The 13,891-nt window shown below is 48.4% G+C and overlaps 1 protein-coding gene across 2 annotated transcripts in view; it reads right to left on the bottom strand.

Annotated features, from left to right (window-relative positions):
- Positions 1–13,891, bottom strand: part of LOC139049426 (uncharacterized) — a 114,245-nt gene that overhangs the window by 41,900 nt on the left and 58,454 nt on the right. The window lies entirely within an intron of this gene.

The following is a 13,891-nucleotide window of genomic DNA, read 5'->3' as shown; positions in this document are numbered from 1 at the left end:
ATTTGGCCGTAGAATGACGCGAAAACTTCTGAAAGGCTTCTGTCGCTCGAAGATTCCCGGAAGTCCCGGGCTTCTGGCGCCGCTTACACTTAAAGGACATCGCCAGTGACAGATTTATCGGCAGCCCCGCGATGCCTGTCGAGTTCAACACCCTTGGCGACGTGCTGCACCCCCGCCATGCCCAACGGCTCTTTTTCCCGTGGCCCGCGGAACAAACAACAAACCCTTGGAGAGGAAGAAAGGCCCCATTGTCTCAGACAACCCGCCGCCGTCGCTGACACAGTCAATTTCCCCCCCAAGCGGCCGGGACCCCTAATTGCCTTTCAATCGTCACCTCGGCCGTTTGGCAGCGTGACGACGAAGCTGACGTCAAAACGTCTTCGAATGATGTCTGTACCACGAACGGAGCTGACGCGTGGGGTGACGGGGCATGGAAGACGCGAAGCACGGAGGGAGGAGCAAGCAGGACAGATCCATCGCCGAGTCTCCCGCGGTTGCTTGTCAGCGCAGGCGGTGCGTGTGCTGCTCGGTCGGGCGTCCTCGCACCGCTTGTTAGGCCTAAGGCTTAGCGAGCCATGGGAGCCGCTGCGGAAGGCAGGGCCGGGGTGGCGGGGCAGGCGGGGCGCGCTCCGCGCGGTCAGAGCAGCCAGACCGGAAAAGACGGCACGTCGGCCGTGTTTGCCGAAGGGATTCTTCAAACACGGCTAGCGCCCGCCGTCCCGCGTACGAGCGCGGTGCGGCGATGGCCCTCGGCGCCGAAGCAGCGCAGTCGGTGGTGGGTGAGTCGGGTGCGTCATTGACCTTAGTCGAGGTGCCTCCCCTCTCCCCCACCTAACGACCTCCTCTACTCTCACCCATCCTTGTGTCTTTGCCAGGAAGAACCACCGGTGAGGAATCTGTAGAAACTGAGAATGTCGACGGAGAAGTTGGGAAAGGAAGCACTCCAAGTGCGTTCAAAGTTTGCCGTGACGGAAGACGTGAGACAGGCGAGAAAGGCAGCAGGGACGAGGCAGCGGGCTCGCCGAATGATGTGGTTTTCGCTGCGTCACAAGACTATGGATCAAGGGCCGAATTCGCTAGGCTTTTCTCTAGTAAGAGCTGTTAGCGATTGGCTGATCGCATTCGCTAGTAACATGTTTTGTGACACGTCAGGTTGGCATCTGCTACGCCCATCTGTTCTAGCGCAAGAAGAAAGGTAACACCTGCCCAAAGCTCTCATCAGTTTGGCGGTAGTCCTTGACTGATTATTCACCTGCGACTGAGTGGTCAGAAGCAGTAATTTTGTATCCCCGTAAGCATGACATGTTGCATGCTTTTGCGAAGCTGAAGCCCTTACGCGGATCTGGACAACCGTAGCCTATGCCCGAAACAAGGCAGTGCTTCGTGCAGAAGCTGAGTTACGTAAAAGCGCTCTACTCACATGCATCGAAATACGCGCTCAAAAGAAAAGTCACCATATTGAGATCACTACGTCGGTGGCTGGTGTGGATTCCCAACGAAGCTTCTCTAAACGGGCCGGTCATACGACCGATACATAATCAACACATATAGGCCCCCATCTATAATGCGAAATTTGGCTGGAAAGCAGAAAAGTAAAGACAATTAAAAACGATTTAATTATAGTTGGCCCACTTCAACGTCCATCATACAGATTGGGGACACAGAACAAAGAAGACCAGTGGGAATCAGCTGATGAGCGTAGTGACCGATAATCCCTTCCTATTAGCAAGCAACCTTGAACAATCCACGCGAGAGAGAAGCTGTGCCTCGACAGTTCTGTTCTAGAAGCATTACAAGTCCATTCAGGTTGCCGGCAAGCGCTGCGAAGTTATATAATGCGACGATTCTTAGGTTGTCCAGGCTTTGACGATCGCAATTAGAGGCTTTGTTTTGCCCGGCGGTTTTCTGAAAGCCTGTTTTGTGGTGACATCTAAATGAGAGCCACTTAGCTTTTGTCCGGCGTAGAGAGAGAGTAATTCGTGACATCCCCGTTGTAGAACAATAGCTACAAGCAAGTACTGTATGGCATGTGTTGTACAAGAACCCCATAGTGTCGCACCACGAAGATGGATAACGACACTTCGCAGTGAAGAGAAGGGTCCCAAAATTACTGACACCGCAGTTAAGATTATTGCTGTGTCCAATTTGCTACAGTAAGAAGACTGTGCATGAGCCACAAATGGTTCTAAGAAATTACTAAGCTCTAAAGCGGTTACTGACGACCTTTTTTGTTTTGTCGACCGATATGTACAGACATTGTGTTGTGTGCTGACTCACTAAAGCCAAGCAGTTGTGTTGACAGGGTGGTTCCGTACAAAAGGGGACGCCCATTCCATATTCGAGCAACCATTCTGCAGATGTAAGAACATGTATTTCACTTGCGGATACAACGCTGACCATTCAGGGGTGATAGGTTGGCTGTGCGATATCGATAGAGTACTCGATGGGTTCAGCAGCTTCACTGTCGAAATTGTTCCTCCTACTTATTGTGCCTCCTACTCCTGAGGCACCTTGCGCAAAAAAATGTTACCTGTGTGCAAATTTATCTACGGTTAAAATGCTTCAAAACAATAAGCTGAAAGGAAAAGTACCGTGAACAAAAGAGTATTTGATACTCAGTTCGAACACGGAATGACCTTGTCCTTTCAAGCAACAGCAACTTGTCCGTTCGAACTCTTGTTGACGTTGCCTAATAAAAACAACCGCGTGGCACTATCTTGTACACGCAACGTTTTCGGGTGGTTCCAAAAGCTGGACCAGGAAACCTCCCGGCAAAGAGTCAAGATAGCGTTTTGTAGTCAGCAGGAAAGGTGGAGAAGCATGCATCTGTTTCGTTCCCACTGGTCGTTCCCACTCCCGTATCTGATTTTGATTAAGGCTTGCGTTTGGGCTAGGTGGAAAAGCATAATTAGAATGCAGCGCTGCAGAGTTAAGAGGGACACACAACGTGAACACATGCACAGACAATCGTCTGAGTCTGTCCTTAGCTCTGCAATGCAACACTGTATTCTAATTACCTCAGGTCCCGCATCGTCACACGATGCGTCTACTCGCGAATGGGACGGGGTCGCACAAGCGTATGCCACAGGTTCACACGTCGACCAGAGTTCGTCCCTGGCACAGATTGCGGCCGGAAGTTGCCTTTGATTACAGTCTCCGATATGGGCTGGCTCGTCTACCATAGTCCAGCAACCACTCCGCGCTGCTCTTGCATGTAAAAGGAAATGAAGAGGGGAGTGCGTGGAAAAGCAAAACGCCGAGATGCGTGGGAAAGACGATGCCTGCCCTGCGCATGCATACAGTGGTTTCGCGCGCCGGAAACATTGCGTTCGCACACCAACTGCGGCAAGTTCCAAGGAGGCCTTGTGACCATATAGACGGGCTCACGCGAAAGCTGCCGCTTTTACTTCCACACGGAGCAATTGACTTGGGGTCTTTTCAGCGCATCAGAATAGGCGATGACTTTGCACATACTTAAATTGGACGCTAGGGAGGGACATTAAGTTGAGCTGTATTAGCAAACAGTGTTAGGTATTAGTAAAGTATTAGTAATATACAAAAAATACGGCAGGGTCGGACAACATGTAAAAACGAAAGACAGAGACGTCACTACGGAGTTCCCGTAGTCGCTTGCCGTGACGTGACGGATTTCAACGGCGTTACGCAGGTCTAGTCAATCGTTTGTCGACGAAGAAGGAGCACATTGTATTTTAATTGAACGAATGGCTCAATCTAACTGTTCTTGTACAGTGTGCCCGGGCCCATAGGGCCCGAATATGCCAAAATAACTGCGCTCAACTTCGTGGCGTCACACAGAAGTACCCGGACTGAGATTTCGGGCGAAGTTAATATGTTGACTCTTTTCCTGTAAGATGGACGAAAATGTGGTTTTGGAATCTTACTCTACCCGTGTGGATTCATTCAGTACAGGTGTCGAGTGTTTCCTTTAACAAGTTTCGGCGCTTTTTTCGAGATGCCTCACACTGATGTTTGTGCAGCAGGCGGGTCAGGCCTTGGCGACGTGCGTCGGCTGTTGCCCCGCTGGGCTACGTTGCAACGGGGTTGTTGACATGCCGAACTCTCGAAGTGCTTGTTTGTGTGTTTGTTTGTTTGTTTGTGTTTGTTTGTTTGTTTGTTTGTTTGTTTGTTTGTTTGTTTGTTCGCTTGCCTGCTTGCTTGCTTCTTTGTTTCTGTTTGTATACGAGTGGCGCGCGAAACAAGAAAGACGTCAAAGCGTGGAGGACTCGATGCCCTCATGCGGAACGCTGTGGGCAGTAACGAGTTGTTTCTTTGTGTATCCAGGCACTGTGGGTTTTCCTGACTGGCTATAAATCCAAATTTTATCTGCCGAACGTCGTTGCACTTAAGTTGGACTCGGGAAATAACGAACGAGCTGATCAATCGACGCCAACATCTTGCCACTGAGAAAAGAAAGCAAGATAGACCAAACAACCATCCATTATTGTCCTGTACACTAACCATCCAATTCAAGGGAAGGCAGTGAGAAAGCTGCGCGAACACAGCGTTGTAGCAAGTAATTGAGCAGCCATGTGAGCACGATGCATTGCCTTACAAAGAGCTGAAACTAAATTGAAACTAAACTAAACAAGTTGCGGCGCGTCATTACTGAAACGAGAAATCGCACACGGCACAAGAAGCACGAGGGATAAACTCTCAAGGGCGTGGAAAACAGGGAAGACAGGAAAGAGGTGCGCGAAATATCGCAAACCGTGAACATCGTGTTTTTAAGACAGTGAAACATTACACATCAATACAATTACCGTCACGATAGCACTTCTATTCTTAACCAATAATTGTAATTAATCAGAGAGAGAGAAAAAGAGAGAGAAACGAAGAGAGAAAGGTAGGCCGCGCCTGGTTGGCTACCAAACCTTTCGTGCAGACATCGCAGCCTCACCTTGTTTCATCCTCCTGCGGTTAAATTATTTCTCGACACTCCCGTTCCCTCCCCTAACACTTAACGTTACGATGCAAAAAGTTGAATGCGCGATATTGTACAGGCATAAGAATGAAGATACGCGTCTTATGGTAGAGGCATGGCATATCTATAATGGTGGAAGTGCGTGCGTAAGTCAGCCTTCGATTACTTTACATAAGGAAGAGATTAAGTGCCTTAACAGTTATCTCTCACGTAGACCGGCACATGTACCCGACTGACACGTGGGGTTACCATTCCTGAGCATGCGCAGATGAGTTCTGTGTCTTCTTTCTTTTTTCGCCTCAGTGCTCCCTTCAGTTGATAGTCGGCGTCCGTGTTGTCCACTTCTCTACTCTTGTGTTCCTGTCTGCACGCCTCACTTCTTTTTTGCATAATTAACGTTACGATCTCCGCGGTACCCCTACAACTTTTCACAAACGCGTTGGGTGACGATCGGTGAGGACTACCCCATGTACGCCGGATATGCCTTTGAATCTCGGTTCTGTTTCGGCCGGTGCATGTTTCTGAGGGTGAAACAGGAGGCAGATCGTTATTGCGTAGGGACGAGACTTGAAAACTCGACAGGCACAGGGTTTGTTCGGCTGAAGCTCGGTTGAAGCGGGACAGCGTTAACTGGAGGTCTTTGGCAGAAGCTGCCATCCTGCAGCGGATTTAAAGTAGGCTGATGATAGGGATCATTTTAGCTGTACACCCAGTGTAAATGGCTTAAGGCAAAACGGTCTTCAGCTGTGCGCAACAAAAGCGCGACCGGAACACGGGATGACGGGTTCGCCACGATAAACGTCGACTACACTGCAGCTGACCGCTACAATGAACGTCGGTGCGAAAAAAAAAACGTAAATCGATCAAAGTAAAAACAAAAATAAATGATGAAAGAAAACTGACTTCAATGGAGGCTGCCGCCGGCCGGTGGGGCGGCAAGCGGAATCTTTTCATCCATTTCTCCTTTTCGTCCGCGATTCTTCCAAATGACCCCGCGCGAGCGTGGTCAAGCAGGCGAAGACGAGACCCCCTATGTACGTGGTTCTTTTTTTTCGTCTTCACGCTGGGTCAAGCAAGGGGGGGGGAGGTGGAAGCGGGTGCCGGGCCGGACAAGCGGACAACCCGGAATCCTGCGGCTGATCGCTTCCCAGTCACGGCTGGCGCGCTCCGTAACAGGCACGCGATGAATCGCCCCTCCGAGCAGGCGTGGTATATACACCCCGTTTCAACGCGGCAACGTCTCTTCAAGAGAGGCGAAAGGTTGTCAAGGCACCACGCGCGAGACTACGCGCTTCGCCGCCAAGCACGATGCCCGCCTTCGTTCACATTTTCATTCATTCCCCGCTTCTTTCATTCTGCTTTTAAACCACATTACGCTTTCCGCCACGCGATGGCAAGGGGGATGAGCCGCCTTGGGCGACGCCGGCTCCGCAGATGTGACCCAAGTGCATGCAGTGCGCGGGGTAGCACGCATGAGAGCACCCAGTTAGGATGGTACGTGCCGCACGCTGTTACCTGTTGCATACTGTGCTTCTAGATGACCGACGGGCGGAAGGAAGGCTTGAGGCGAGAAGCGAGATGATTGTCGCTCAAAATAACAGCCTACATATATTAATTTTTTTCTCCTGTGCGTACGTGACTGGGTTTTCTTGAGCAGGGCAAACTGTGCTGTCTGCCGACATCTAATCCTCGAAATGTAAAACGCAGCTTCGATTGGTTAGCATAAGGTGTACGTAAATACATGCAAATTATCGCTCAGTATGCAAAAGAGCACTAACTCGTACGTACGCAGATGGCTCTAATTTACGGATTTGCTTCATTGCTTCGCTCCTTCATTTCGCTGCACAAAGGAAGAATACTACGACACCAGTAAGAAGAAAAAGTAGTTGTAGTAGTATCAGTAATCAATAGAGAGTTTTAGCGAACGGAAAACGTAGCGACATGGGCGCACGTCAGAATACGAAGAGAAGTAGAGGCGAGTAGGCGCGTTTCAATAGCACTACGACAGAGTTGGAACTTTCTAATGCCAATGTTACCTGCGGATAGCTAGAATCGAAATGAAAAGGCAGTGTCGTGCGGAAAATGGGAGATGGGCAGGGATTCTTTCCTTCCGGAAGGACGCATCAGTTGAGCTGGAAGTCAGCGCTGTCCTCGTCTTTTGCATAAAAAAGTAAATACGCTGCGAAATAATTTACACCTTCAAAACTGCATAAGGGTGTAAAACAGTCTATAACCCACACCCTTACGTGCGCTCAAAAAGGGTTAAGCGTGTGCATTATACACCAAGTTACACCCTCATTACCTTTTATGAGCGTAACTTATTTTACAGTGTAGTTTCCTTCCCCTTACTTTGTTCTCACTCGATGTCACTTGCCCCAACGTCCCTCACTCAGACTGCTGACCACCTTTCATGTGTCAGCAGAGGTAGCTAGACAGTTACAACGCGGTTAGCAGCAGGAAGGAAGGAAGTGATGATCACTTTCTTCCTTTCCTGCATCCATACAAATAAAACAACCCCTTACTACTAAAGGCGACTACCGCTTACTGGAACTAAGTTAATTCGACTTTTCGCTTAATTCGACCATACTGGAAAGTCCTGTTGAGAAACCACACATTGGTAAGAAGCAATTTTTTTTTTTCGAACGCGAGAGCGTGCCGCTTCGATTACTAATATTTTGAATACAGAAGGAATTCAGGAGACGGCGCTACTGCTACCCTAGACAAGAGACTATTTTATATTTATCTTTTGCTGGTTGACGCTCATTCCACCCGGGAAGTTTCCGCTTGTTTCGCATCGTGTCGTGCCTCAATAATCAGCGGCCTGCTTCGCCCGTTCATCATGTCGCCGCACGTGGTAATTACACATTGCTGTCCATGGATGGCAAGAAATAGATTCTTCAGGATCTCATTTTCCATTTCGAAAAATATTTGAATTCGTTCCTTCGCCGCTGTTCATTAAACAACTTTTTTCGCATGATTCGACCAAATCTTGCCGTCCCGCCATAGTACAATCAACGAGAGACGAATGTACAGTCTCGTCTCTTTGTTCGTGCGTGTTGCGATCGTGCGTGTTCGTATCGTTACCAGGCTACACCAACTAACCTGCGCCTACACGTTAACTTGAGGAGTACGCCTTCTTTCAGCAGGTCGCACGCTACCTTCATTCGTCGGAGAAGGGTAACGAGATTTATGATATCCGCATCAGAACTCCTCTATCTTCTACTGGTCTGTACAGACACCCACGCTGAAATCACCCGCAGGATAGGGCGGTACAGTCACACATCACTGTGTATCCCTGGCTAACAAATCGTCCTTTCCGAAGCACACCACGGTTCTTTCTTCCCGAAGGCGCGGGAACGAATCCCGGCCACAGTGGCCTCATTTCGGTGGGGGTAAAAAAAAAGTAAGAAAGACAAAACGCCCGTATAACGTGCATTGTGTAAGAACCCCCACGTGGCCAAAATTAATCCGAAGTCCCCTCACTATGGCGTGTTCCATAATCGAATCGTGGTTTTGGCACGCAAAACCCCAGAACATAATTTTTTATTTCTTTCTTCGCAGTTTCATTCATACGCGTTTTTCTTCTTCTTCTTTTCCCTTTCTTCTCGGCGCTCGTCGTGGTTCCACGCGTCGCGGAAGGTGACGGTCAGCCGCACTCGCTCTTAAGTGTTTCCCTTCCGGCATCGTCGCCGTCCTTCCCTCGCTCCCGGCGACTCTGCGCCAGCGGTGCTTTACCGGCTTCGCGCAAAACCGCAATGCCGCTCGCTCGTCCCAGCCCGGTCACGGCTCGGACGCGTACGCCTCATCCGCTTCGCTGTCTCTTGTCCTCTTGCCGTTCACGTCGTCGAGCGAGCTTTCTATTATCTCGGCAGCGACGACGCGCGCGAGAGAGTCTCCCTGGCGTCTAAACGCGCGAAAGAAAAAAAGAAACGAAACAATGCAACCGCACCGCTGCGGTGCAGCCAGCCGTCTGCGGGACTGCTCGTCTTTTGCAGGCGGAAAGCCAACTCTTCACCTTTGTTTGCTGCGCACTGCTGACGACGGCTTGAAGCTTCCCTTCTTCACTTATGTTTCGTTTGTTTGTTTGTTTCTTTGTTTGTTTGTTTGTTTTCATTTTCTTTCTCTCTCGCTCTCTTTTCACCCGTTTGTCGCTGCTGTCGTGGACGCAGACGCGTGTGACGCATGACCCGCCCGCCTGCGCCGGCGGTACCTCTGCGGGGACGCCGTTCAATGCAATGACGTCGCACGGGCTTCCTTTACATTTGTATTTTGCAGTGTTAGCTTGGAACGTTAGCATTTTCTTTCTCTCCCTTTTATTTGCGGAAGCGGGGTGGCCTTAGGTTGCAGGAAGTTAACAGCGGGAAGACGTGTGCGTTTGGTGTATAGACAAAGGTCAGAAGAAGAAAAAAAAAAGTGTGTGCGTGTGTGTTAAAAAAAAAAAAAACAAGTGGTAGAGGGGAGCAGTGCAATGCAGGAGTCCAGGAAGACGAAGAAGATGAAGCAGAAAGTTCAAGTTCTCCTTTCGGATATCACGGCGGTATCAAGACTGCCAACCCGACACTAAATCCAGCCACACGAATGTACCCTGGCGAGTCAGTATAGGTTTGAAAGTACTATGACCTTCCTCCTCGCTGTTAATACTACGTTCGTTTATATTTGTCAAACTGGGAACAGTGTAGAAACCATGGATAATAATAATAATAATAATAATAATAATAATAATAATAATAATAATAATAATAATAATAATAATAATAATAATAATAATAATTACAACACGACAAACGCGATGAAGCAGGGTTCGAGCCACTACATGGATGCCAAGTTAAGTAAGTTTTGTGTGCGAATCACAAGTTCCAAAGGCGCTGCTTCCGCAAATATGTCCGTCTAGATTTCAAATTGATCGGCTTGCATGTACTAACTATATAAACTGCATTCACCCTGACACGCTTCGCCTATCGTGCTTTGGTTTCTTTACACGCCTATGTTAGAGCATTCGCACGCCATGTAATTTTATTTATTCTTTTTCTTTTCTCGATGCATATTGCGAAGTCGGTTGTACCTGACCTTTTCCGAATTTTCAGCCTGAATCTATCAAAAAAGAAAACAAACAAGAAGACTTTTATGTTTGGTTTTGTGGTACACCCATTGTGACCCACAACTTGTCAAGCGCACTTGTACAGTGGCTTCTTACGATCACGGTGTCGTGTGCCCACGCCGTTGTGATTTCAATTACCTCTTGTTACCACTGCTGTGCTGACGAGCGGCATGTGTGGGCGGCGAGGCCCGTCATGAAGCGATTTGACACTGCTGTCACCTCGCTGCGGTCATTTTTTTTTCTTTTACACGGAAAAACAAATAAATAACAGATTGGTTGACTGACAAAAGTGTGGCAGTGTGCACATTTGTAAATGTTGCCGCGCTTAGAGTGAACGGCTCCATAAATATTCAAATGAGGAAAAATGCGGAACTTATAAAGGTAATACCGCGATTACAGAGCGCAGTCAAGCCATCGGAGTACCCCGTGCGCCGCACTTAATAGAGTGTTTTAGTTTAGGGGACGCAAGCGGCCTGCGCACGCAAGAACTAGGGGCGACGGTACTGCGCATGCGCAGCCGTAGGGGTCCGCGCATGCGCAGCACGTCGCCCCTAGTTCTTGCGTGCGCAAGCCGCTTGCGTCCTATAAACTAAAACTCTCTAATTCTTTCCTCCACTCCAAGCGTATAAGGCCTCTTGACCCGAAGCGCAAGATAGCTTCGCCTTACGCGAAAGCGGCGGGGGTCGAGGGCGTGTCGTGCCCGAGGTCTCGGCGTGGTCGTTGGTCCGCGCTCGGCGGGTGCGACCACGCGGCTTCCCTCCGCCAGACGGCGCGTATCGCTTTCATCTTTCTACCATATTTATATCATCTCTCTTACTGCCAGCGGTGTGTGGGTGCAGGCGTGTGTGACGTACGACCCAACCGTTTGCACTAACTAGCAAAGGCGAGGGAGGCCCTCTGGAGACACACGGCGTCCCGCAGCGTGGATGGGTGGATGCTTTGAGAGTCCCCTTCGAAACGGGGTGGTGTGTGGCACCACCTAGATCTCGTTCTTATCTCGCCTAATGTCCTACCTGTCTCGCCGAAGAAATCACGCACACAGAGACAAAGAATTCCCAGCATCAAACTTTCTGAACCACTGCCGGGAAGTTTGTTTTTGTGTGCTTCCGTTGCTTGTGGTCTCCCCACAAGGTGCCGCGCGCAGTGCTTCCCTTGCAGTGCTTCTCGTCGCCACTGGCGCTCCCTCTTCCGTCTCACTTTTTTTTTTCCACTGCATTCGCACTGCCTTGACTGCATCAGTCCTTTGATTAAACTGTCAATACGCGAGGGTTAAAAAGCGCTACGCAGCCACCACGTATGCATTCTCATGGGACATTTTTTTTTTTTTTGGCCAGCCAATAAAACTGCTGCAGATAATTTGTACGCATTGCACATAGTCCATCGGCAACCGCATACTTATATAGGCTGTGTATAATAATAAGTGCATAGCAGTAAATGCAGAAGCTGTCTATGGCAAAATATATAATGTATGTGGTGTCGCGGCTGTTCACTATATGAGACACCTGTCAGCTCGTTACAACGAGAAAGATAATATCGACAAAGAAGCTATTTAGGATATTCGACGTTAAGTGAAAGTGTTTTCACTGTTTTAGTTTATATTCATGGGGGCTCCGAGACAAGCTAGTGAGGGGAAAGAGCTGAAACAGAGTTCTTCGTACTCTAACCGAAGGAAGAAAGCAGATACGAGGAATCGGTACGAAATTAACAAAATATTCATACATGCAAGGAGAGAACGTCCCTTCCTCCGCTGCGAAAGAGTTTTGAACAACGTAAACGATACTCAAAAAGGTCGACATCTCGCACTTCTTCTGGGTACTTAGATAGACAGAAATGTACCTATGACGAGGAGATAAGGTGCCTTTTTTTTTTTCGAATGAGCTTTTCGTTTATTTATTCGTTACATTACTGGTATAATCGGGCCGCAGTACGCTAAGCGAAATGCCACAACGTGCGTGCCCAGCGCGCGGCGAGCCAGCAGCGAGGAGAAAACCTGCGAATCAATGGTTCTCGTCATTCACGTTCGGCCCCGCGCCATTAGCCTCTGCACGACATCTCGCAGAGCTTCGCGTCGGCGTGACCTTGCGCGAGGCGGTTTCTGCATGACCGCACATACTAAATTCCCACGAGAGAGACTGTTGCTTCGGGAATGAGAACCCTCCTGTTCGCACCCGACCATTTTCCGTTTATATATATATATATATATATATATATATATAAACGAGAAGAAAGGGAAAGAAACTTTCTTGGGTATTTATGTGTACTAGTAGAACCCAGGGTTCTACTAGTACACATAAATACCCAAGAAAGTGGATGGGGAAACGCCGCCGCGGTAGCTCAATTGGTAGAGCATCGCACGCGACATGCGAAGGTTGTGGGTTCGGTTCCCACCTGCGGCAAGTTGTTTTTTCATCCACTTTAATTTCCATTAATTTATCATTACTTTATTTCATTTATTAAGCACATGCAATTTCCCCTATGTTGTACTTGGTGTCAGTGTTTGTTGGCTTCTCATTATATGACTATATATATATATATATATATATATATATATATATATATATATATATTTTTTAAGCGAGGAGTTGCCGATGCAAACGCTAGCATGTGTGCTTGCCTTTTCTTTCCGTTTCTTTTCTCGAGCTACTTCATCTATTTTTTTATATATTTTTTTGTCCCCACCATTCGGCAGACTTATTCGTTCAGAGACGATTCCCATGCTACAATGACCGCGGAATCGCGAAGTGGATTACGCGCCTATTCATCGGTGCTTCCGAGGGGGTCACGCTTTCGTTGCGCTGACTTCGAGTGCACTGAAATGCAAAATTTCCGGATGAACACGAAAAGGAGCGGTTTCGCAGAACGACGACATCGGTCTTTCAAATGTTACAGGCGGCTGCATGGAGTGGAACCTGGAGTTTGCTCGCATTTGCAGGTGTGAGGACCGAAATTGTAAGATAGGAATGACACTTCACCTTCCCCATATACGCTACCGCACACGAAGCAGTCGCAGCTTCGCATTGGCTGTGATGACCAAAGAAGTACGTTTTTAGTTTCCAGAGCGTACTCTCAGAAGTGCCGAGTTCTCTCTCACACTGCCCGAGCTCCTGTACTACGTAATTTCTATGTTATCACGATAAAACTTAACATCTGAACAGAAATTCTCATTTGAGTCATACTTATCTCACGTTGTGATATCGTACTTTCTGCTCGCTAGCTTTCACGTACTGGTATTAAATGATGCACACTGAAGCCCGCAGTACTTATATAACAAGGAAAGAAAAAGAAAACTAGGAAGAAAAAATATGCTATTGCAAGTGAAGTTCTCGTGAAGCGGCTTGGTAAATATAAAACTAAGTTCGATGCTTACAACTGTATTTATTGTCACCTATGTAGCGTGTAACACCTGTTCATGCACCGCGCTGCTCAAACCTTTCATGTCACGCGACGTTTATATTTATGCGCCACACCGTTAACGATGTATAAGCCAATATGCGAGCAGCAGCTCATGTGAACGCACAGTGACACCTCCATGCAGCGACTTCACGAGGACGTCTGTGATGTCCTTAAAATTAAGAGTGACGCGGAGAGAAGTACCCCGCGTAAGACAGGAGTAAGATTGGCTATAATTTTCTGAGGTTTGATTCTTGTGGCCTCGTCATAACGGGGAAAAGGTGTCGCGATAAGGTGTTTTGTCGTCCACGCCAAGGACAGGAAGGCGAACAGCAGCCACCGTCAGCAAAGTCTGAGAGGGTAGCTTCGCTTCAGAAACGCTACCCTTGCTGTCGCTGCGATCAACGAACTCGCTAACTTAGACACTCTCGCTTGAACAAAGCTGCTGGCTACCGAACAGT

Source organism: Dermacentor albipictus, chromosome 9 (genome assembly GCF_038994185.2).
Source record: "Dermacentor albipictus isolate Rhodes 1998 colony chromosome 9, USDA_Dalb.pri_finalv2, whole genome shotgun sequence".
Lineage (NCBI taxonomy): Eukaryota > Metazoa > Arthropoda > Arachnida > Ixodida > Ixodidae > Dermacentor > Dermacentor albipictus.
The sequence above is the reverse complement of the archived record's forward strand: the minus strand, read 5'-3'. Positions and strand labels throughout refer to the sequence as shown.